Source organism: Crinia signifera, chromosome 12 (assembly GCF_055691185.1).
Source record: "Crinia signifera chromosome 12, ASM5569118v1, whole genome shotgun sequence".
NCBI lineage: Eukaryota > Metazoa > Chordata > Amphibia > Anura > Myobatrachidae > Crinia > Crinia signifera.
Genome location: NC_139228.1, coordinates 84,868,698 through 84,893,953, shown reverse-complemented (window position 1 = coordinate 84,893,953; position 25,256 = coordinate 84,868,698).

Genomic DNA, 25,256 nt, shown 5'->3' with positions numbered 1-25,256 from the left:
ATTTCCCCAATGGAGTGGTTTACTGCATGTCATTGTGCTTACATTTATTGTGTGCATTATATTTTTTATTGCTTGTATTTTATAAATGAATGAATTGTTATATCTCTACATATGAGATCAATTAAATGAATTTATATATTTTTTATGAGATACCCAATTGATCATTTTTTATTTTGATTTGGAAAAATCTTTTATTACTACACCTTAGAGCACTCCACAATTCCCTTTCGTCTTTTCCATATATCCTGTTGTTAGGGAATTGAACGTCCCCTCTGTGTGAGCAGCCTACTTAACAGCCCACCCCATAAGCGCCTTAATATTACCTGGGGTGATTCTTGTTTTTTTTGAGTTGACTGTCCTGCTGACTGAATTAGATTAAAAGACTGGAAGCTTTTAAAGGAGAATGGTGCTTAAAATCATTGTTCTTTCTTTGTTAGCCATGGTTCCCTGCAGGGAAACATGTGCCATCATTATTGCTTTGCACAAAAAGGAATTCACAGGCACGGATATTGCTGCTAGTGAGACTGCACCTCAATCAACCATTTATTGGATCATCAAGAACTTCAAGAAGAGCATTTCAATAGTTGTGAAGAAGGCTTCAGGGTGCCCCAGAATGTCCAGCAAGCACCGGGACCATCTCCGGAAGTTGATTCAGCTGCGGGATCAGGACTCCACCAGTGCAGGTAGCCTGGTGTCAAGAAGCGCAGGAAAAACATCAGGAACAGACTGATATTCTGCAAAGAAGTACAGGGATTGGACTGCTGAGGACTTGAGTCATTTTCCTTCCATCAATTTAGGTTGTGTTTAGTAGAGTATCGTGGCGCGTACTAATAGGATCTGCCTGGTCTATACCTATAGGGTTTCCCAAGGTTACCCTAGAGTAGACTGTGATATAGAATTGTGGGTGGTATAGACACTTTGGCGCTCCATTTATGTTTGAACTGATGTGAGGAGTACTGTAACAGAAAAATGAAACTAAAAATAAAAATAAAAAAAAAAATGAAAAAAAAAATGAAAAAATAAAAAAAAAGTGAAAGAGTGAGACTTTCCTTGTTGTCTTTTCTGTTGTCCCTTTGTTCTCCTTTTCTGTTTCCTTGGCCTGATATTTCTTAGGAGATGGAAGAGCGAAACCGAAAATACAAGGGATACAGCAATGTGAAGTATTGTTGGTATCTTTAGTGATATATTTTCAATAACAGGCTCAAGCTGGATGGCGTACCAAACTCACACAGTTATGAGTGTGGATAAACTCATCAAGGTATCTTTATGGTACTCGGTGTATATGCGTACCAGTACTCACGTGGATTCACGGGTAATGACACACATCAGGGTATCTTTTCTTCAAAGTGATTTATTCCAAGTAACGTACAAAAGTTTAAAAATAAACTATATAATAAGATAAGGATAAGAGATAGCAATTGAAAGCAGCCTCACTATGATACTGAAGGTGGGGTCAGATCCGGATATCACCCACCACAGGGAACATAGGATAACTACGATGTTTTACCTATCTCTCTCCTTGTAGATCACACTATGCCTGGATCAACATGTTTCAGGAGTTGTACTCCCTTCCTCATTTTTTTTTTTTTTTCTGTTACAGTACTCCTCACATCAGTTCAAACATAAAGGGAGTGCCAAAGTGTCTATACCACCCACAATTCTATATCACGAGTGCTACCATCAGTCGTGTGTCATGCCAACAGTAAAGCATCCTTGGTCATTCCAATGTGGGGTTGCTTCCCAGCCAAGGGAGTGGGTTCACTCACAATTTTGCCTAAGAACACAGCCATGAATAAAGAATGGTACCAAAACATCCTCCAAAACTGCTTCCAACCATACAAGGATAGTTTGGTGATAGCCTGATTAAGCCCCTCGCCATAAGGCCAAAGTGATAACTAAGTAGCTTGGGGAACAAAAAAATAGAAATTTTGGATCCATGGTCAGAAAACTCCCCAGACCTTAATCCCTTTGAGAACGTGTTCAATCCTCAAGAGGCGGGTGGTCAAACAAAAACCTGCCTCTGATTAAAAACCCTCCCATGACTAGGCTGCTGCTGTTCTCCATGGGCCTGAGAACCATGTAATGAGCTCCACCAATCAGAGCTCAGCACAAACGTCTCAGCCTCTGCCCTCTGGTGCAAAGTGTCATGGGTCATGGGTCAACTCCCAGTAAAGCACTGCACACTTGTGCAATCAGTGTGCCTTGGCTCCCGATGCTCAGCACCATTAATCATTGTCACACTGGCAGATAGGTGAAGCTGCAGCACTACCCCACTGCCATGCACACAACCTTTAGCTTAAAAAAAAAATACATGCCAACCAAAAGGGGCCCCTAGCTAGAGGGGGGCCCAAGGGTACTGACCCCTTGTGCCCCCATTATAATCCAGCCCTGCCCTGGTCCACCCACATGTGCTTGTAAATAGGCAGTTAAGGGGTGGGGGGGGGGATTGCAGGGGGCCCAAGGAGATGCTGGAGACTTGCTCACCTTCAGTGATTTTTTTTCCGAAGAATCCCAATTTTTGGGAAAATCCCAGCTATTCCTAAGTATGACTTATGCGCATCTATTAAAAATCGGAGATTTGCATGAACATCAAAGTTTTGTAAATCTCTGAATCAGACCCATAATTTGCAGTAACCTGCTTTTCCCATGGTCTCTGTAAGATTTTCCTTCATTACCCCGTGTAGCGAGTCTATTGACACAGACTGTAGGAGACCATTTCTGTGTGTGTATAATATGATCATTGAGGAGCAGCGATGATGTACTTTTCTGTGGAACGAATTGTCCCTGATGTGCGGCTTCTGGATGTTGTGGTAATTAGGAGGTTGTGCACAACAAAGGTCATTTGGGGAATTAAAGTGTGTCAACTGACAGTGCCTTAAAAGCCAAGACAAAACTCTGAGGCTGAGGAAATGCTTCTGCCTATTAAGGTTCCTGCCTTCTCCATCCTTCACACACCATCTATTCTCGGCATTTCCGACAACAACTCGACCATTGACGTCAAAATTACTCAACTGTTGTTTTCAGGAAAAAGATGATTTGCGTTTGAATAGAAAGAGTTCTTCAAGGATCCCACACAAGGTGCGAAGGGAGTGATGCCTGGAAAGTTGCTCTAATTGCTTCTCCAGCCACCATCTCCAGGTTATTTGCTGTCCTGGCCAAGAATAGAGTCCTCTACATAAAAATCTTGTGTATGGAACTATTTGAGAGAGGATCCCAGGGTTACCAAGAAATGTGAGGATTGGAACGTATCGCACAGCTGCACTGACAACCTTCACAAAGTGAATTCCTTCCTCTCTGATGTACACAACGCCCCCCCTTTTGCTTCTAGTTTCCTGCCCCAAAGGAACCTGCATGCCAAATTCAAAGACTCTGAAAGTGATCCTTCTGACCCGGTATGTTTTTAGAAATCACGTGACCGCGGGCTCTCTTCCCACGTCAAAACAATGGGAACGCAGCTAATTAAAGAAAACCTGTTCATCTATGTTTATAAAGAACAATGAGCTACTATCAGCGGTGGCCGCAGCACCAACCAAACAGTGCAGTGAGGAACCGCTGAGCACATATAAACATACATGTTGTGATGTATGTAATACAAAAGGAGCAGCTCCTGGCAATGAAATGCCATCCACTCGCCAGCCGCCAGAAGAGGGTGTGTGCACAAGACTGGCGATTCCCTGGGCTGGCTGGTTCCCCCAGGGATCAGCAGCGCCAGTGGTGTAACAATAGCTCCACAGACCCCGCGGTGGCTTGGAGGCACTTGGTAATTTTGGGCACCAGTGGTCTGCTGCCACTGTCGCCGGGTCTGTTACTGTCTGCTGCCCGACCGCTGGGACTAGCAGATCTTCCTGCATCTTCCTTCCTAAACATCCATTTGCATGCATGCAGGGACATTCGCGGGAGTTCGTGCGGGTGGCGGGCGGCGTTTAAAGAACATGCAAAGCTGTAAATTTCACAGCTTTGCGTGTCAACCAGAATGAGGACCTATATGGTCAGCACTGCAGCACAGGGGCTTCAACCACCACTGCCTAGTCATTACTACAGTAACTGTCACATTTCCCAGATCCCCTAGCTGGTGCACCACTGTAGTCATTACTAACTGTCACATTCCCCAGATCACCTAGCTGGTGCACCACTGTAGTCATCATTACTAACTGTCACATTTCCCAGATCACCTTGCTGGTGCACCACTGTACTCATTACTAACTGTCACATTTCCCAGATCCCCTAGCTGGTGCACCACTGTAGTCATTACTAACTGTCACAATCCCCAGATCACCTAGCTGGTGCACAGCTGTAGTTATTACTAACTGTCACGTTTCCCATATCACCTAGCTGGTGCACAGCTGTAGTCATTACTAACTGTCACATTTCCCATATCCCCTAGCTAGTGCACCACTGTAGTCATTACTAACTGTCACATTTCCCATATCCCCTAGCTGGTGCACCACTGTAGTCATTACTAACTGTCACATTGTCAAACCTGCTGCATTCATTCCTATTATATATCCACAGGTACCTGATATACATGAAATGTTGGTAGATCTTGAGGACAGGTTTGGCCACCCCTGGTATAGAGGCTCTTTTTTTCCTCTTTCTGACCTGGCCTAAGCCTGGAGTTGGCCTGAGGAGCCAGACCAATGACAAGACGCAATCTATGATTGCTGTTTTTTATTGGTCACTTGCTTTGGACTTATTCTCCTGTTATGACCAGGAGGCTTGAGAACAAGGGTGTTTCTATAATGGGTGCAATGTGTGCAGCGCACATGGGCCCCTGAGCCCAGAGGGGCCCACACTGCACACATTGCACCCATATTTTAATACTCAGCTCTCCAAAGTCCCGTGCCGGCGATTGCTACCAAAATGTTTGCCATGCATTAGCGGCACTGAATATAATCTCCGGAATATGGTGGACGCCATGTGACTGGAGTCTCACACATATGCAATAGACTGTTCTTCCCAATGTCTGCAGCCCCTCCCCTAGACATGATGTCATGACATCATGATTTTAGTTGGTAGGGCCTCCCTACTAGTTGGTAGGGCCTCCCTACCACTAATAGCCCCCTGCATGCCGCGGGCTCCCCCTGCTTCTTCCTACCCAGCCAGTAAAATCCCATGATTCATGCCATTTTAGCCACGCCTCCTCCACATACACATGTGAATTGCGGAATTTTTTTTGCAACACGGGTGGGGCTTGATGATGTAGGGCTCTGTCTGTCCCCGCCCCCCTAATGGCAGCTGAAAGTCTCCTCTCTGGGCTTTTCCCAAAGAGAAGAAATTAGATGTCGGGAAGTGTGCAATACCAGCAGATATGCAGAAAATAATTATCTGCGCACAGGGCTACAGTTCGGGAGAGGGGGCGTCTATGTCAGAGCTTTCACGTACTGTAGGTGCTGGTCCCACTCATTTTAAAATCAACCGTTTTGCATTTGATAAACAATGAACATAAGTAAGGCCTGACTGTGTATTTGAGACACGTCTTTATATTTAAAAGACGCTTGCGCATACGTGTGATAATTCTCCGCGTTTGTAAACAAACTGATGCGGCGTTGAAGGAGTTACAAGTCTGCTTACATTGTTTTGCAGTCATATATCCTTCCCGTCCCACTGAGACCAGATACTCACTAAGCTGGCTCACGGCTACTTAGCCTACAAATGTTTTTTGACCTTTGCCCCTGGCAAATCCTGAATCACAGTTTTATTTCCCAAAACCTGGATATCCTACTGATAATTTTTAGCCTGCGTGATCTATTTTTAAGGTGTCTGTTTTACTGTGTGTTACACAGAATTCCCTTCCTCCCTCCTGCGCGGCTTCTAGCCATGCAGGGCAGCCTGTCTGTCCTGGATGTGATAACATGTATATAGCCATCAGCAGACTTTAATATTACACGTGCCAGACATTAAAGCAATACAGCTCTGTTTTAATATAAAGCTAATTGGATCATTATGTTTGGCCTCTCGTACTTTAGATCCAGTGGCTTCTTTATAAAGGGTGCAGTGTGTGTGATTGACGTGTGTCTGAGGGTCCCCCACCCTGCACCCAGGAGAGATTTACCCGTGTCCAGAGTCGGATCAAGCCTTGGGTCATACTTGCCTACTTTTGAAAACTAGTTTCAGGGAGATAATAGTTGGTAGCAGAATTTTGCACAGTGCCTCATTGAGGGGGCATGTCTAGTTCCATATATGGAGAGAGTGTGAAAAGAGATTGTGACCGTGGCACCTAGAAGCGTGGGTGTGTACTGCTACATCTGAGAGGAATCTTTTAAAATGACTTATACCCAAATGTAGATGAGCCCCAAAGCCGTTAGTAAGAGCTACTATACTTGGTAAAGTGCTGGGAAATGGTGCTGATGATTCAATGTAAATGGATCTATCTCTCATTCCTTTTTTCCCCCAAAATTAACAGTGTAATGGGGCTAGGTGACACGGGGGAGATTGCTAGACTAATGAGGGAGAGAGGGAGATTGCTGCTATGTCAGGGAGTCTCCTGCAGAATGCAGGAGGGGAGGTAACTATGATGTAACAGTGTAATGTGGGCTAGGTGACATGAGGGAGATTACTAGACTAATGAGGGGGAGAGGGAGATTGCTGCTAAGTCAGGGAGTCTTCTGCAGAATGCAGGAGGGGAGGTAACTATGGTGTAACAGTGTAATGTGGGCAAAGTGACATGAGGTAGATTGCTAGACTAATGAGGGAGAGAGGGAGATTGCTGCTATGTCAGGGAGTCTCCTGCAGAATGCAGGAGGGTAGGCAGCTATGCCTTGGGTGGGCCCGGGGCTCATAAGACAGGAGGACCCGATGCACCTAAAACAGAAGCTCATGAAACCTGATACAGCTGTGTCTCTGCCTGCACTGTATATTGCCTGGCTGGATCTGCTGCTGCACAAAAGGGAGTGCTAGTGATGACAGTGTGCTCCAGCCAGGGGCCCCGACATCAGTGACCCTCCCTCCTAAAGGCCAGGGAACACCTGCATTTAATAGGGCACTCCCAGAAAGCGCAGGGTTGTCCAATAATCAGCAAATTTGTGCAGGTCTGAATTGGGCACATTATCCCTCCCCCTCCTATACTTGCTCACAGTGGCCCTATATTACCTGCGATGCAATGGGAAAGGTTGCACAGCTATAGCAGATAGCAGAGTTATTGGCACAGCGCCAGTCTTTGCTATCTGCTGTACCCCTCTGGCAATACTTTGATCCTTACTGCGCGAGCATGGCAGTGTATTCTGAAAGATAATGCCATCACGCTGGCACTGTGACAGAGACACTCTTTTCTCCATATGTAGCATCTCCTTTCATCACCGGAAATATGATTGTGATATCAAGAGCAAGTATAGAAGGGGGCAAGGATATACTTAGCCACCACCACCTGGCAAACGCATGGTGAGGGTGCCCGGTACACACAGGCCAGTTCCTATTTTAAGGAAGGAAACCTATGTATCGTAATAACAATTGTTATAATTAATTTGAGCATAATTTTATACTATCGTTATTTTATATGTGATTTTGGGCATTTTTTCCCCTGATGAAGGCCACTAAAGGACGAAACGCGTTTGGTACTTCTTCCTCATTTTGAAAACCACTGAAGAATTTGTGGGCATGTGCCATCTTTTCATTTAATTACTTTTTTTAATAAAACTTTTTGGATAAGACTTTGCTCATGTCTCAAAACCTTGGGAAAACTACATCATCTTTAAAAACTGGGACACCCGATTTAAGGGCCTAGTTATAGCGCCAACTAACTATTGTTGTACACATTGTTCCCCTCCGTCAGGGAAATTTAGTTTATTGGCTGCTCCAAAGATCCATTATCTTTTTATGTAATAGCATGTATTGGAATGGGATTGGTTCGAAATCCCGGCGGTCGGGATCCCGGCTGTCAAAATCCAGACGCCGGAATCCCTACCGCTGAAAATCCGACAAGAATCCCCCCCCCCCCCCTTGTGGGCCCATGCAGTGGGCCCGGTGCCTCTCTATGCTCAGCACACTAATTTATTCTCCCTCTATGGGTGTCGTGGACACCCACAGAGGGACAAAGTGCCAGAATTTCGGCGGTCGGGATTCCGGAGTCGGGATTTCAACTGCCGGGATTCCGACCTCCGGGATTTCAACTGCATCCCATTGGAATATAGTTGTATTGAGAGAGAGATAACATCAGATAAATCTGCTTCTAACTGCCATTTCACAAGCAGTGGGGCAGATGTATTAATCCTGGTTAGATATAAGGTGGTGATATAATATAAAGTGATAATGCACTAGCCAATCATCTGTTTAAAAAATGACATTTAGGAGTTGATTGGCTGGTGCATTATCACCCTCCATTTTATCTCTTCACCCAGCTTAATACATCTGCCCCTGTGTACGAAAAATAACAGAAGCTGATCGTTTGGTACTTTATCTCTCTCTCTCCAAGCTTTGAAACATTTCCCCCAGTGACAGACTCACTGCTCATCAGTCCACCAGCTGCTATTAGATAAAGTCCTGTATATACTGTCACACTAGCCTTCAGACATTTGAATAGAGGAGACATTTACCTCAATATAATCAGTCACCCATCTTTTTCGGGACAACACCGCACAAAGACGCTAATTAACATTATCCTATTTAATTGCCTGTGGGTCCGAGTCTTTTGTAATCACCACCGTCAGCATGTGATTCCTCTGAACAGTCCCTGCAGCGGATGAGATATGAGCATTGGATCATATGTCTGGTGATATATCTCTACAGACGTACATCGGGGGAGGAGGTTGCTGGACATACTGTAGGAAGCAGTAATGAGCCTTTATAGAGGAGGTGGGGTATGGTTTAATTCCATAATTATATAAATGATAGATAAATAGAAAGGTTTGCCAATTTGCTTGACGGCAGGTTTCTGTCCTCCCTGAGATCACCTTAGGACACCTTACGGCACATTATGGTTTGACAGGTGTACATACCTCACAGTTTAGCTGAACTCTAAATCGGGGCCTGCAGCACCGAAGGCACAGCCCCTCCCAAAAGGGGGCAGGGCTAAGGGGAAAGTGTCCAGGCTGCTGAATAAAGGGGCTGGGCCTAGTGCCGCGACCCCCATTTTTATCATTTTCAGGGGCGTGCCCAGCTCTCTCCTAGCGACTCAGACCCCTCCCTCCCTCTTCCCGGCACTAAAGAGATGTCCTGTGCAGGAATCTGCTGTGGTGATCTTCTGCCCCCCACCCACAGGACACTGCCACCTGCAGGAGGGAGGTATGGGTATACTTCCTCAGCATGGACCGGATTAATGTTTATGGGGTCTTCTACCAATACAATTGTCAGTAAAATATGCTGCTAATTTTAATTAAAATATTATTGGGCAATATAGTGCCCTCGAGTTCAAATTATGCCACAAAGACCCACATTTATATGGGCCCCATGATGTGTATGTCGCAGTCTTTAAAGTTACAGACGTTGATGGATTTTTATATAGCTTTCCTTAATCACTCCCAAAAAGTGATAAAGTGGAGAGTGATAAGCCACCAGCCAATCAGCTGCTACCTATCATTTTTTAAACCCAGCCTGTAACATGACAGTTGCTGATTGGCTGGCTGTTTATCACTCTCCTGCTTATAACTTTTTGAAGCTTGACACATCTGGGCCTTAATAAGATACTTAGGGGGAAATTTACTAAGATGTGAATTCTACTTCACATGTGATGTTGCTATGGGCAACCAATCAGATCATGTCTACTATCTTCTAGAGGGTGCTAAATAGATAAGATTTAGATTTTGATTGGTTGCCTATAGCAACATCACATGTGAAGTAGATTACACATTTTAGTAAATGTCCCCCTTAGGGTGTAATGTACTAAATCCTAAAATGTGGTAGGAACCATGAAAATACAATTCTCAGGGTTACTGCATTCCTATATGGCCCTTATTCTGATTGAGTTGGACGGCTCCGTGTTCGGTCGGACGGCTGATGTTTGGTGTTTGCGCATGTGCAGAGGCGTATCTGCGAATGCCTCTCACGTCCGAACACGGTGTGAGTTCCGTGCAGAAAACGATCGGTCGGACCCATCCGAGCAGGGGGTGGAGAGGGGCGTGAAGGGCTGTTTGGGCTCATTACCATATGCGTACACCCCGCATTTCATGGGCGTTCCCATGAAACGCTGGGCGTACGTATGGTAATGTGGCCGTGACGCACGTGTGGGGGCGGACCGCTGACATAGCCGGATGCCAGCTGCCCGCCCATATCCTGGCTTTCACATGGAGAAATGTCCGAGTGGTCTGGAGCACTCGGTGCTGTCTGAGCGCTAGGTCCATCATTCGCTGGTCGGCGACCATCGGAGGATGGGGGAGGTTCCCACAGGCCAGCGAGTGGGTGTTCACATGAAACATCCACTCGCGGTCCATTCGGTCGGCGTCTTACTGCATTCGGACGGTGTGAGCGATCCGTACAGTAGGCGGGGCTAAGAACACTCGGTGCCCGTCCGAAATACGCATCCGTCTGAATCAACTAGAATAAGGGCCTATGTACCAAGCTCCAGAATGCAATGCATTCCAGATCTTGTAGCTAGCGGATAACAACAACCTTTAGTGGCGTTACTCAATACAAGTCCATGGGCTTCTTTTCATGAATTTCCCCTAGAGGGTTCCAATTGGATCCCTCCCAGCGACCATAGTGGCCGCTGCGTCTGTGCAAACTGTTGGCACAGAGGGACTCCCAGGTCTCAAACTCGAAAGTACTGGCATTTCAAAGGGCAGATCTCAACCGGTGAGCCGTGCATTGCAATTCTAATCACATATGTAAGTACATACTGCGATTAGTATGAGGGGTACCTACCTTATGTGCCTCCTCTCCTAGAGAAACCCGGAGAGGAGCCGCCAATTTAACTTTGGGTTGGGCAGAGTCAAACATAATCATGCCCCACCCCCATCAAAGCCAAAAACCATGGTTTGAGGGTCTCAAAGGTGGGGGTAGGGCTACATTGACACAAAGTTATGCAATTGCTCGGCAGACTAAAGAAATGGAGGGGGGTCCAGGGTATGCGGGAGACTTGCTCACTTATCCAGGGGGACAGGAGGACCACCCAATTTTCGTGAGTCTCCCATCTATTCCGGGACGGTAGGCAAGTATGATGTGATGGGATGTCCGGCATTGAAGGAGTGATGTCCTATAATCAGGGGATTTCTTTTTTCTCAGCAACTTTAATTTCCGTATGGGCACATAATCGCTAAATGAATGCATTGGAACTAAGGGTATGAGTCATGGGGTCGACACTATGACATATATTAGGTTGACCACAGAAGATCTAAAGATCTTAGGTCGACACATGAAATATGTCAACGTGGCTAAGTTCGACAGGGTCGTAAGGTCGATGCAAGTGTTGGGAAGGTCAAGAGTCAAAAGGTCGACATGAGTTTTTCCCCTTTTTTTGTCCTGAATTTTACCGTAAGTCGCCATTGACACTGTTTCAGTGTACCTCGTCCCCTCGCATGGATCCTCTTGGCAAGTGCTGTAAATCATGACAGCAATAGCACTGGTATATAATATGATCAGCAGAGCTGCCACCGCGCCATGCAGTGTAAGGGACAGAGCAGAGCTGCCACCACATCATGCAGTGTAAGGGACAGAGCGGAGCTGCCAACACATCATGCAGTGTAAGGGACAGAGCAGAGCTGCCCCCACATCATGCAGTGTAAGGGACAGAGCAGAGCTGCCACCACATCATACAGTGTAAGGGACAGAGCGGAGCTGCCACCACATCATACAGTGTAAGGGACAGAGCAGAGCTGCCAACACATCATGCAGTGTAAGGGACAGAGCGGAGCTGCCACCACATCATGCAGTGTAAGGGACAGAGCAGAGCTGCCACCACATCATGCAGTGTAAGGGACAGAGCAGAGCTGCCACCACATCATGCAGTGTAAGGGACAGAGCAGAGCTGCCACCACATCATGCAGTGTAAGGGACAGAGCGGAGCTGCCACCGCGCCATGCAGTGTAAGGGACAGAGCGGAGCTGCCACCACATCACACAGTGTAAGGGACAGAGCGGAGCTGCCACCACATCATACAGTGTAAGGGACAGAGCGGAGCTGCCACCACATCATACAGTGTAAGGGACAGAGCGGAGCTGCCACCACATCATGCAGTGTAAGGGACAGAGCAGAGCTGCCACCACATCATGCAGTGTAAGGGACAGAGCAGAGCTGCCACCACATCATGCAGTGTAAGGGACAGAGCGGAGCTGCCACCGCGCCATGCAGTGTAAGGGACAGAGCGGAGCTGCCACCACATCATACAGTGTAAGGGACAGAGCAGAGCTGCCAACACATCATGCAGTGTAAGGGACAGAGCGGAGCTGCCACCACATCATGCAGTGTAAGGGACAGAGCGGAGCTGCCACCACATCATGCAGTGTAAGGGGCAGAGCGGAGCTGCCACCACATCATGCAGTGTAAGGGACAGAGCGGAGCTGCCACCACATCATGCAGTGTAAGGGACAGAGCGGAGCTGCCACCACATCATGTAGTGTAAGGGACAGAGCGGAGCTGCCAACACATCATGCAGTGTAAGGGACAGAGAAGACCTGCCACCACACCATGCAGTGTAAGGGGCAGAGCGGAGCTGCCAACACATCATGCAGTGTAAGGGACAGAGCGGAGCTGCCACCACATCATGCAGTGTAAGGGACAGAGCAGAGCTGCCACCACATCATGCAGTGTAAGGGACAGAGCGGAGCTGCCACCACATCATACAGTGTAAGGGACAGAGCGGAGCTGCCACCACATCATGTAGTGTAAGGGACAGAGCGGAGCTGCCAACACATCATGCAGTGTAAGGGACAGAGAAGACCTGCCACCACACCATGCAGTGTAAGGGGCAGAGCGGAGCTGCCAACACATCATGCAGTGTAAGGGACAGAGCGGAGCTGCCACCACATCATGCAGTGTAAGGGACAGAGAAGACCTGCCACCACACCATGCAGTGTAAGGGACAGAGCAGAGCTGCCACCACATCATGCAGTGTAAGGGACAGAGCAGAGCTGCCACCACATCATGCAGTGTAAGGGACAGAGCGGAGCTGCCACCACATCATACAGTGTAAGGGACAGAGCGGAGCTGCCACCACATCATGCAGTGTAAGGGACAGAGCAGAGCTGCCACCACATCATGCAGTGTAAGGGACAGAGCGGAGCTGCCACCGCGCCATGCAGTGTAAGGGACAGAGCGGAGCTGCCACCACATCATACAGTGTAAGGGACAGAGCGGAGCTGCCAACACATCATGCAGTGTAAGGGACAGAGCGGAGCTGCCACCACATCATGCAGTGTAAGGGACAGAGCGGAGCTGCCACCACATCATGCAGTGTAAGGGGCAGAGCGGAGCTGCCACCACATCATGCAGTGTAAGGGACAGAGCGGAGCTGCCACCACATCATGCAGTGTAAGGGACAGAGCGGAGCTGCCACCACATCATGTAGTGTAAGGGACAGAGCAGAGCTGCCACCACATCATGCAGTGTAAGGGACAGAGCGGAGCTGCCACCACATCATACAGTGTAAGGGACAGAGCAGAGCTGCCAACACATCATGCAGTGTAAGGGACAGAGCGGAGCTGCCACCACATCATGCAGTGTAAGGGACAGAGCGGAGCTGCTGCACATACCCAGTGTACCAACGTCTTCTACCACATTTACTGTATGTGTGGATCTGAGCCCTCAAACATCGCAATGGACCAGAGAGCAGCTGGCAGGAGGAAGAGACAGGAGCCTTACCATGAAGTGGGAGATTGTGAACCTAGAGCTTGTAGTACTGGGTCTATTGTTTGTGTATTTCTTTATTATATGTTTAACCTTTTTTCTGACCACTTATTTAAATGTATGAAACAGCCTGTACTATAGACCTTATGTACTGATAAATATTAATACTGTATTCCATACAGTATCCAGTGTACAAATAGACCAATATTCAGGGCTGTTACAGCACCCCCAGACTCCTGTACTTACTCCAATGCACTGCAGAATGAGAGATTTTGGATTGCATTTGGAGACCCCTCTCTAAAAAACAGTCGGTTTTGGTAAAAAACGTGAAAAACTCATGTCAACGTTTTGACTTTCGATCTTCCCATTGTTGACCTTATGCTTGTGTCAACCATCCAACCCTGTCGACCATAGCCACATTGACCTATGTCATGCGTCTAAGCCCTGTCAACCTTTAGTGGTCGAGCTTATGTACAGCATGTCGACCTTCACAGTGTCAACCGTATCCCTATCGAAATATATTATACTTCCCATGTATTTTAGTTGTGCAAAGTTCCTAGTATTTTAATTGTGCCGCGTTCCTTGTACCAAGACGACACATCTGCTTGTACATTTAAATTAATCTTTGTGATGAGTTACGGTCAAAAAAGTTTCAACATTCATATTTTTTATTATTCTCCAATTAAGACTACAGTCATGTTAAAACAGTTATGTAGCGTGCGCTCTAATCCATCTAATATATCTCTCAGCTGGTTGCTTTCAATTGAATACACACGACTGCTAATATAGTCATCATTGCCAGGCAGCGCCTGCGATTAACCGAATGCTAATCAAATCAGCACGGGCAACGGTGAATCTGGCAGGCCCGAGTCAAGCACTTGATATCCTGCAGGGAATGGCTTGCTATTTGCATTGCAAGTCATAAGAATCATTGTTCGGGCTCACAAACAGGCATGTAACTAATTGAACCAGTCCTTCCTCAAATTCCCAATGCATTTGACAATAAAATTACCGAGTTAATACGGCCGTAATTAATCATATTTGCTCCTGTAGAATACGCTGAGCGTGGCAGCTGGACGAGAATGAGGCTAAACGCTTTGTTTTGCAACAGTGGGGCGCCCTTTTTTTTAAACTAACAGACCCTGAGTCCTATTTAAAACAACCCCGTAATTGCAAAGGCTGCAATGAGTAAATGAATGGGTGTAATTCATGGGAAAATGTTGCTGTTAAAAACAGGAAAGTTTACATTGATATTTGAAGTGGATGGAATCCTGAATTTAGTATTACGTTTATAAATGCATCATGGAATAGTCATTTCCCCCTTTGATGACCTTATTTCCTGGTCGAGGGTATGGCTTTTATCACAGGGCACAACTGTGATATCTGAATATCTGGCTTTAGTCCTGGATGCCATGCAGACGACCAGCGAGGGTGGGGACGTGCGGTGTGTGAAATGGAAAGAGATTTGGATGGTCTTTTCTCATACATATAATGAATATTTTTTTTACATTAGCTATAATAGCATTTCTCAGTATGGGTCACACGAAGCATTACAAAAGACCAAAAAAAAGAAAACATAATTAACCAAGGAGCTGGCTTCTATTGCAGATAACAGTCTCAGTAACCATTGTTTAGCAGCAGTCGTTTAATTTTGAAACAATAATTACCCACACATGATAAAACAACGGCCTTAACTAAGGGCAGTGGCGGATCCAGGGGAGGGGCTGCAGCACAGATCAAAATTCAAATAGGAGAGCCACACCCATTGTCACCAACTACTATTCAAACCTGACTGTCGCGTCTGAGGGGTGACCCTGGTCTGGGGATGGAATGAAATAAAGGGAGACTCTTAATGTATATACTGTAGATAGTGTCTGAGGCCTGAATGGCGGGACTGTGAGGAATACGGGATCACAGAGGATCGGATGGAACCTGAAAGCGAGAGTTTTGGACTGGATCCAGAGGTAATCACATAAGTAGGGTAGTAGACACAAGGCTGGAGTCTCTGGATACAGAAGTCGGTTCTGACCGATGTTTACCATTGATAGGTGGTTGGAGACACTGAGGAGGTAAGTATTGACTGAGCTCAGGCAGATATCACTAACACAGGCATGGGATCCAACGATGATGACTGTAAGCGATGTTAATACAGTGATGGTGGTAATATCAATGTTGACACTCTGAGAAAGTGGCTAGAAAACTGGGTGGTACTGGGCAGACGAGCAGGTAGCAGAAGAAGTAAGCAGTTAGTGGTGAAGAACGATGGTATTGCAATGGTGAATACCTGATGATCAGATAACCGATGGAGTAAATACAATGAGCAAATAGGCTTGGCTGGAACCAAGGGTAATTCCCAGTCAGGACACTGGGGGGAGTCAGGCTGTGCAGCAGGATGGAGATTCTGCATTATGATAACAGCAGGAGCACAGGAGAGTCTAAAGGACACAGCTACTCTATGGACAGCATTGCACTGACTATTTCACAAGCCTTTTCCCAGTATAGTTATAGGAACTGGGCGCTGAGGATTGGTTGCTGCAGCATGATGTCAGAATAGTATTCACAGGATTGGCTGAGAAGCATCATGTGGACCAATCCAAGATGGAACACTGGCTACTTAGGGGAGCACTTGTTGGAAATGTGGGTGCAGTTTTGTGGATAAGCAGAATACTATCTACATCAGCTGTTACTATGAAGGCAATTACCAGTCCAGTGGCATAACCAGGCTCTGTGGTTTATTGACTCACTGTTACACTGGCTGGGTTAGTGAAGATGCAGAGTCATTGGCAGAGCAGGGTGACTATGCAAAGTCCTGGATCAATGCTAATATCAGCGTAAAGCAGCGAGTCCTAGGAGTTAGGAGAAGGAAGACATCCTTCATCGTATTATTCATATACAGCGGTAAGATGGATCCGTGTATAAACAGATACATTGAAACAGTGGCGTAACTATTAAATTTCCTCCCCCCTGCCGCAAATTCGGGCAGCGCCCCCCCTACCCTTTTGGGTTAACAAACCACCCCCCCTCCAACCCATAGGGTTAACAACCCCCCTACCCCGCACCCTCCCTGTGCACAGTACCTCCTGCTGCGGCCGGCTCTCCCGGCTCCTGCAGCATATAAAAAGTGACTCTCAGAAAATGGCTGCCCCCATAATGCAGACAGTTTTTGAGGATGCTAGAGGAGGCGGCGGCGGCCTCCTCTAGCAACCTTCAAAACGGTCTGCTGTATGGAGGCAGCCATTTTCTAAGTGTCACTTTTTATATGGAGGCTGCAAATGGATGTTTATGCAAACCATCCATTGGCAGCGCTGAAATAAAATCAATGATTAGCGGGGGCAGGTATTTCCTCATCAGGAGTCGGGGAAATGGGCATTTTTCACATGCTTACTTTCCCTGATCCCCCGATGGATCAGTGATTATACCTGGCCATCAATCGGTGGAAGGGTGAAACTGTCAAATCAGGAGATTAGGGGTCACACTCCAAGATGTATCTGGCATACTGTAAGTCTAAAAATTCTATGATGCTGAAACCAATTAAGGGCCATGTGTACTGTATCAAACCTTGGAGAGAGATAAAAGTGGGAGCAATAAAATACCAAACAATCAACCCCAACTGTCACTATTCAAACACAGCCTGAAGCTGCCTGAAGCTGATTGGTTGGTACTTTATCTTAATTTTTGCAAGTTTTTATACAATTACCCCTTATATTTAAATGCCTGAGATCTACAGATGGAGCCACGCCCATTTATGCCACCAGCGGACCAGAGGCAGCGTGCTCGTCTCACATGCCAGAACGTCCAATGGCAAGGATAGGGCGCGCAAACGTCTCACATGAACGTGCGCCTTATTTGTGCCGCGGTGCACCGAATCACCCCCCTCCCAGAGCATCAAAGATGGATGTGGCTCCATCTGTAACTTTAGACAACAAATGAGTCACAGACATAGTATTTGTAAAAATCTTCATACCATGACAATGCTTCTGGCATCTGACGCGGACTGAGCATGGTGTGGGAATAATTATTATTTTTCTTGTAAGGCGGCAGTAAGACAAAGCCTTGTATCTGCTGTGCGATGAATACATGTATACTAGCAACACCTCACTTGTTTAATTTCCATGAGTAATCCACTTGTATCTTAATAAGGAAGTTCCCAATAGCCAGAGAAAGGAAATAGTTAAATCCTTTTACATACAGTACCCCTACTTCCCATCCCCACCCCATGAGAACAGGAAGTTGAAAAGGAAAAGCTTTCCCGAGTCCAGCAGCTGGGAACGAGGGATCCTGGAACATGTACTGGGACCGACAATAAAATGGCCCCCATCCCCCTAGCAGCGGAAACAAGAGAGACTTCTTCAAACAAGTACACAACAACGGGAGTTTTTTCTGTGACGACACAGACTGACGGTATTCAGAATAAAGGTTACTGATATTTAATTACAGTACACATGTGCCTATATAGATAGATATAGATATATATGAATATATATATATAGAGAGAGAGAGAAAGAGAGAGATACATATACACACAAATTATATATACAGTATGTATATATATATATATATATATATTTATATATATATATACTGTATGTGTATATATATATATATATATATATCTATATATATATATATATATATATATATATATACAAATAAATGATATATATATATATATATATTGTGGGGGGTATTCCATCCCGGACGCTGTTTCCGCCTTGCGGAAATAGCTTCCGTCAGTATTCAATCCTGTCCGTGACACGACTGCAGCAGGGTCGCCTCCCTGCAGAGGAAAATCTGTATTGTTGGAAATGGGCGCTGGGTTGTCTAATCCGCTGCAGTTTCTGACTATCAGTCCCCGTTTTCGCCAATGCCGGGACTTTCCGACTGGTGGAATTTATTCCGCCAGTCGGAAGAATGGAGCCTACATTGAATAGTCAACTTAATATTGGAAGAACCAGCCACAATTAAATACCCCCTTTATGTCCTATAAAAATATTAGCAAATTACCCCCAACTTCCATCTACAATACCTATAGTTAGTTGTAAGGATTTATTTCTAGACTTTTGTTCTTAATGATTATTAGGTTATATTTTAATAATCAGTAGATGCCCCATTAACACTATTACTTGTACACATTAGATTTACTTGTTATTTGTTCTTTTAAGTGTTATTTTAAACTTAGACCTTATTTATTTATTACAAGTTATCTATATAGTGCCCACATATTCTGCAATGCTTTACAGAGAATATTTGAACATTGACATTCGCCCCCGCCACATGTACACGCATTCATTCTACAGTTAATTTTGTTGGGAGCCAATTAACCTAACAGTATATTTTTTGGAATGTGGGAGGAAACCGGAGTACCCGGAGGAAACCCACGCAATCACTGGGAGAACATACAAGCTACACATAGTTAGGCAGTAATGCTAACCATTACACCGACCATGCTGCCCAACGGACTTTACTAGTTATGGGGTAGTTACATCCAATGCTGTTGCCTATGCTTCTGTTTTCTACTTAAATATTGTTACAGCAGCAATGTCTAATCAAAAGTCTATATTTTTCATTACCATGTATATAAAAAATATATTTTCTCGTATTTGTAATATTTATATTAAAATGTAACAAGACCATGTAATATTTCCTATAATAGAACTGTATATTTATAACATATTGTTAAAGTACTGCAAACTGTTCTCTTTTCCAGGGCTTCTTTGTTTTACTGCAGTTCTGCTAATGAATTGAATGGTTAATTAGTCCAGTCTCCCATAAACAGGGATACTCAGAAATCCTGCTCTTTCAGATATCCCTGAGGACTGCATCTTGCCACCACTTGCACCTTTGATTTTGTAAGGTTTTATTTCTGGAGAAGGGTCCCTTTTCGGTTAAGTGGGGGCAGCATGCTTCATGTCCTCTGGGAAACAAAATATAATCCCAGCTCATTTCCCAGTATGAATTGTATGCTGCATGTATTTTCACCAGTACAGAGACTACCATCTCTCTAACAAGATTGATAAAAGATGAAAGAACTTCCATAATCTAAAATTGCAAAATGTAATTATAAATGTAATTTATTTATTATTAGTTTCTGATATAGCTCCGCAAATTCCATTGCGCTTTACAATAGATGGTTCCTTTAATTTAATGACTACATTTCAAAATATTTTTTACGATTCTATGGACCCAGGTGGTTTATTATTACTCACTGATATTATTTGTTCAGACAACAAAATAAAAATGTCAGGTAGAAAAAGAGACAAGTATTTTGTATCAGCCTCAAAAATAGATTGAATATGCCATAATCAAATTAATAATTTTGTAGCATCACTTTAGAAATCATGCACCAAATTTTTATTTATTATTAATAGGTATATTGAAATAATGGCAAAAGTTAATAAAAAATTGAGATAAAAATGTTAAATTCAAAGAGATATATATTTAATAAAGGAAATGCAATCCCACGTGATATTCCCAGGCATTTCTTTTGATCTTTAGAGCTGTGATTTCTTTACCCCATTGATTTCTTAATGTATTTAAATTTATATGTAGATTTAAAAAAAAAAATCTCAGACAGAAAGATCAGATAACCTTCAAGGATAATTAACTTTTCATAAACATGTTCATATGATAGGACTGATACAAAGAAATTCATGGCACCCATTTTCTAACTTTATGTATTTATGGTAATATGCAAGCAAATATGGATTATTCAAAACTAGAAATATACCTCTAATTTATTCTGAATTAAACATTAAATCTTAAGAATCCAGCCATCTGGCATTCACATAATTAACATGTTCTAAATGCTGATTAATGCCCTCTGTTAAAATACCATATATCGTCAACCTAAACGATCAGTGATATAACTAAAAATGATGACAAAGCATACAACTCAATTAAAGCTAAGCAATGTCCCCAAAAAATGCATTAATATAAATATGTAATGCTCTAATACATCAAACCTTAACAATTTCAAATAATTACACATTAATAATAATTAAGGGGAAAAGTATGATTTTAAATATGCTGTTTAAAATGTTATCTCATCAGAGAGATTGCTTTTCCAGTCACTGTTATAATTATACATTTTTTAATACATATTTGTATTTATTTGTATTATTTATTTTCTTATTGCTGATTATTAGTAGTGCAGTTCTGTTATCTTGCTTTAGGATTTAGATCGGTTGTGTACATGGTCATGTGATGGTTTCTTCACCAATTCAGCTCTGATGAGCAACACAAATCTGACATTGTCATTTTGCTAAATATTTTAGCGTTGCAGGATCTGTAAAGTTGATATATGTTCCGCTCTCTGCGGAAACATCATCATGATAACATTTGTAAGCGCTCTGAGATGTAGAAGAATAAAGCACTAGGACTCAAAGGAAATTGGAGGTCTCCACATGAACCCTTTGAGTGCCAAGGCAAAGTGTCAAAATAGGTGTGAAAATTGGCAAATCAAATATTTTTGATTTGTCAGCAGTGGTTGAGCGTCAGAACAATAGCTCCAGTCCCATTAAGCTGACCTACACTGTGGATACATGTAGCTTCTTGGATGTGATGCTCACCATCCAGGATGGTGGGATCACTACTGATGTATTCAATAAAACTACCGATCGAAATTCGTTACTGCACGCCTCTAGCTTTCACCCCAAGAGCTTGAAGTTTGGCCTCCCTTACTCCCAGTTTGTGAGAGCCAAATGTATATGCAGTAATGATATACTGGCTGAACAGGCTGTTGACAAAATGGTGATTAAATTTAATCAGAGGGGCTATCAAATGCCTTTATTACAAAAAGCTAAAATCAAAGACAGAACAACCTAGGGATCAGCTCCTCAATCCTAAGCCGCGTGAAAAAACCCTGAAAAAAACTTCCCTGGGTCAAACATTTTAATACAGAGAGTCATATAATCAACAATGTTGGTAAGAGACTCTGGCCCATGATTGAATCAGATCCTACACTGGGTCTCGCTGACACTGGACTGATGAGCTGTTATACTAGGGGTAGGAATTTGAGGGACCATTTGGTCAAGGCGGATATAACAGGACTCAGACATCAAAATAGTCAACAATTTCTTAGGCCTAGGAATGGTTGTTACAGGTGTCTTGATTGTACGTCTTGCTGGTCCATGTCTTCTGGCCCATATTTCCTACATCCTCATTCAGGCAAGAAAATTATTATTAATCACTGTGTAACATGCACTACCAAATTTATTGTGTATACGCTTACCTGTCCATGCTCCATGAATTACATCGGCAAAACTGAAAGAACTCTTAGGGAAAGATTAGCTGGACACCGCTCATCCATTAAAGCGGCCTTCGAGAGAGGTGGCAGTGACCAGCCACTAGCACGCCATTTCTTTGAGGCGAAACACAGTATTGCATCCCTTAAGAGTGTCATTATTAATCATATACCTGGCTCACTGAGAAGGGGGGATAGATCTCTTAAATTGCTAAGGGCAGAGGCTAGTTGGATTCAAAGATTGGGCACCCTTTCCTCGGGTGGCCGAAATGAGTCCCATGGGCTATATTGCTTCTTATGACATACACTAAGCCTTGTCATTTGTAAAATGTGAATTTCTAATGGAATGATTTCATGTATTGATTGTGATTTGACTTTTTACTATCTTTAGTCTATTGAACCGTTATGGGTGATTTTTCAAATATATTGCATTTAATGTTCTAATGTACTGTAATGATTTATGTATTTAGTGTATAGTTGCATAAATTCTCATGTAAAGTCCTATTTTATTAAGGTTGCTGCTATTGTAATATTGTAAGGGATGGGCCCGATGCACAGCGTGCGTATAATGCTGGGGTTGGCTGCCGCGGTTAGCTAGCGTCATATTACCATGGCGATGTGCTGCTGCGGAGACGCCCCCAGCTTGACGTATTCGCGTCCTGGGTAACAGCGGGGACGCGTCACTTGAGCGCCGAATGCTATGTTGACACCATAGCAACGGCAGCCTTGGTGATGACGTCCGTACGCCACGTGACCCGGAAGAACGTGCAGACAGCGTCTCCTTTTCGCGGGGATCGGGTATGTATAAATTCTGTCACTGTATGCACTTGTTTTATGTATCCTGAAGACGAAGTAACCTATTAAACTTCTAAATGTTGATGATTAAACTCCGATTTTGAGCTGTTTTTTGCTGTGAGTGCCGCCCTACAAACCTGCTATATATATATATATATATATATATATATATATATATATATATATGTATATATATAGAGAGAGAGAGAGAGAGAGAGAGAGAGAGAGAGAGAGAGACTTTGTTGCGGCCCGGCACTCCTGCTTGCTAGCTCAGTCACCTCGGTGCCATCCGGATTCAAAAGGTAGATGATAAAGGACAGACAGCGGCACTCACAGGTTTTTTCAAAAATATATTTCAAACGTGACCAAACCAACGTTTCGGGGTCTAGCCCCTTTGTCAAGGTGTAGGTGAACCTACACCTTGACAAAGGGGCTAGTCCCCGAAACGTTGGTTGGTCACGTTTGAAATATATTTTTGAAAAAACCTGTGAGTGCCGCTGTCTGTCCTTTATCATATATATATATATATATATATATATATATATATATATATATATATATGCTGCGTGAGCCGGCACTCCCAGGTGGATGATGCAGTCGATACTGACCCGGTGCCTTCCAGCATGGACTGGCTGGTCCTTGTATAGGGTCAATGAATCAGGCGGCACTCACGGATTTGCAAAACGTGAACAAACTTATTTATTCATCCAAAATGATGGATGAATAAATAAGTTTGTTCACGTTTTGCAAATCCGTGAGTGCCGCCTGATTCATTGACCCTATATATATATATATATATATATATATATATATATATATATAATAAAAGTATGACCCACATAATGCATTAAGAAGTGGCAGTACCTCTATGAGACCTCGTTTTTAGTAGAGGAAACAAAGAAAGAAAGACAGATACATAGAATATATAATTGTACCTAATTGCACCTATATAAGCTGACCGATAATAACATTTACATTATAAAATATGAGACAATAGTAAAATCAATAGTTTTTTTAACTTGGACTTCTTTTAAACATTCAAAGTATAGTATTGCACCAATATCATTGAATATTTTCACAAAAGCTTTTTCACGGTTGTTTACATCCAACAATCTTGTTCAGGATGTGAGACATGCAGAAGGAATAACCCTGCGCGTTTCGTCGCTAGGACTTCATCAGGGGTCATGTCAACATATGTTGAAATGGGCACCCATATAAGGCTTGAAAATAATCCCATATTAATGGGTTCCATCAATAAAAAAAGTCCCATAATGGTGACCGAATTATAAATAGTTTCAACCTAAGGCCCCATACACACCAGAAAGATTAATGCAAGATTAGGGTACAATTCGTCATTCGTAACGACAGTTGTGCATGAATCTTATCACTATCGTTTGTTTTTTACTCACGATTGTGGTCGTTAACGATTGGATGCGCGCTCCCGTCAGCTCGTATGTCTCATTGGCGGTTTTGCCTCCTGCAGCAGAATCAGCCGATCCGCCCGCAGATTGTGTGTTGATCATATGCACATCGTTAGCACATTGAGTGTGCTTCCGTCGTCGCGACCATCCATCCGATCCGTGTTTTCGCGCGAGTTCCTGGACACTCCTACCGCAGCCATATTGCCCCGTGGATGCAGCAGCGAAGGAGCACACGGCGTCTTCTACTGCGCGCACCTGACAGCAGGTAAGCAGGCCACCGCTGACCTCAACACCCCACCTGGGTCCCCGCTGCCCATACCAGGCCACCGCTGACCTCAACACCCCACCTGGGTCCCCGCTGCCCATACCAGGCCACCGCTGACCTCAACACCCCACCTGGGTCCCCGCTGCCCAAACCAGGCCACCGCTGACCTCAACACCCCACCTGGGTCCCCGCTGCCCATACCAGGCCACCGCTGACCTCAACACCCCACCTGGGTCCCCGCTGCCCATACCAGGCCACCGCTGACCTCAACACCCCACCTGGGTCCCCGCTGCCCACCAATAAAGGTGCCCAGATGTATTATGCCAGCCCAGCCGCCAATCTTCCCCTGCGGCCTACCTACCAAATATTATGCCACCACCACTAAATGTAATGTAAAGATGATAAATGTATAGAAATATGATTTATTAAAATTTCTTAAATGTATAAAAACAAAACATTTATTTTTATTAATTATATACAGTTTAATGAAACATATAATTTTAACTACTATTTATATTAACCAAACTATTGACATTTGAAAAATATGTACATAGACTATTGTCAACTTTTTTTTTTTTTTGGCAGGAATGTCCCAGGCACTGGTCAAAGAACAGGAGTTTGTGGAGGCATTCATAGAGAAATACCGCGAACTTGAATGCCTCTGGAAGACAAAGTCGAAAGACTATAGTAATAAAATCAAAAGAGCTCAAGCGCTGCAAGATCTCCTTGAATTTAGCAAGAGCTACAACCCAGAGGCTGATACGGAATGGGTCCGTAAAAAGATCCAGAATTTGCGGACTGTGTTTCTTAAAGAACATAAAAA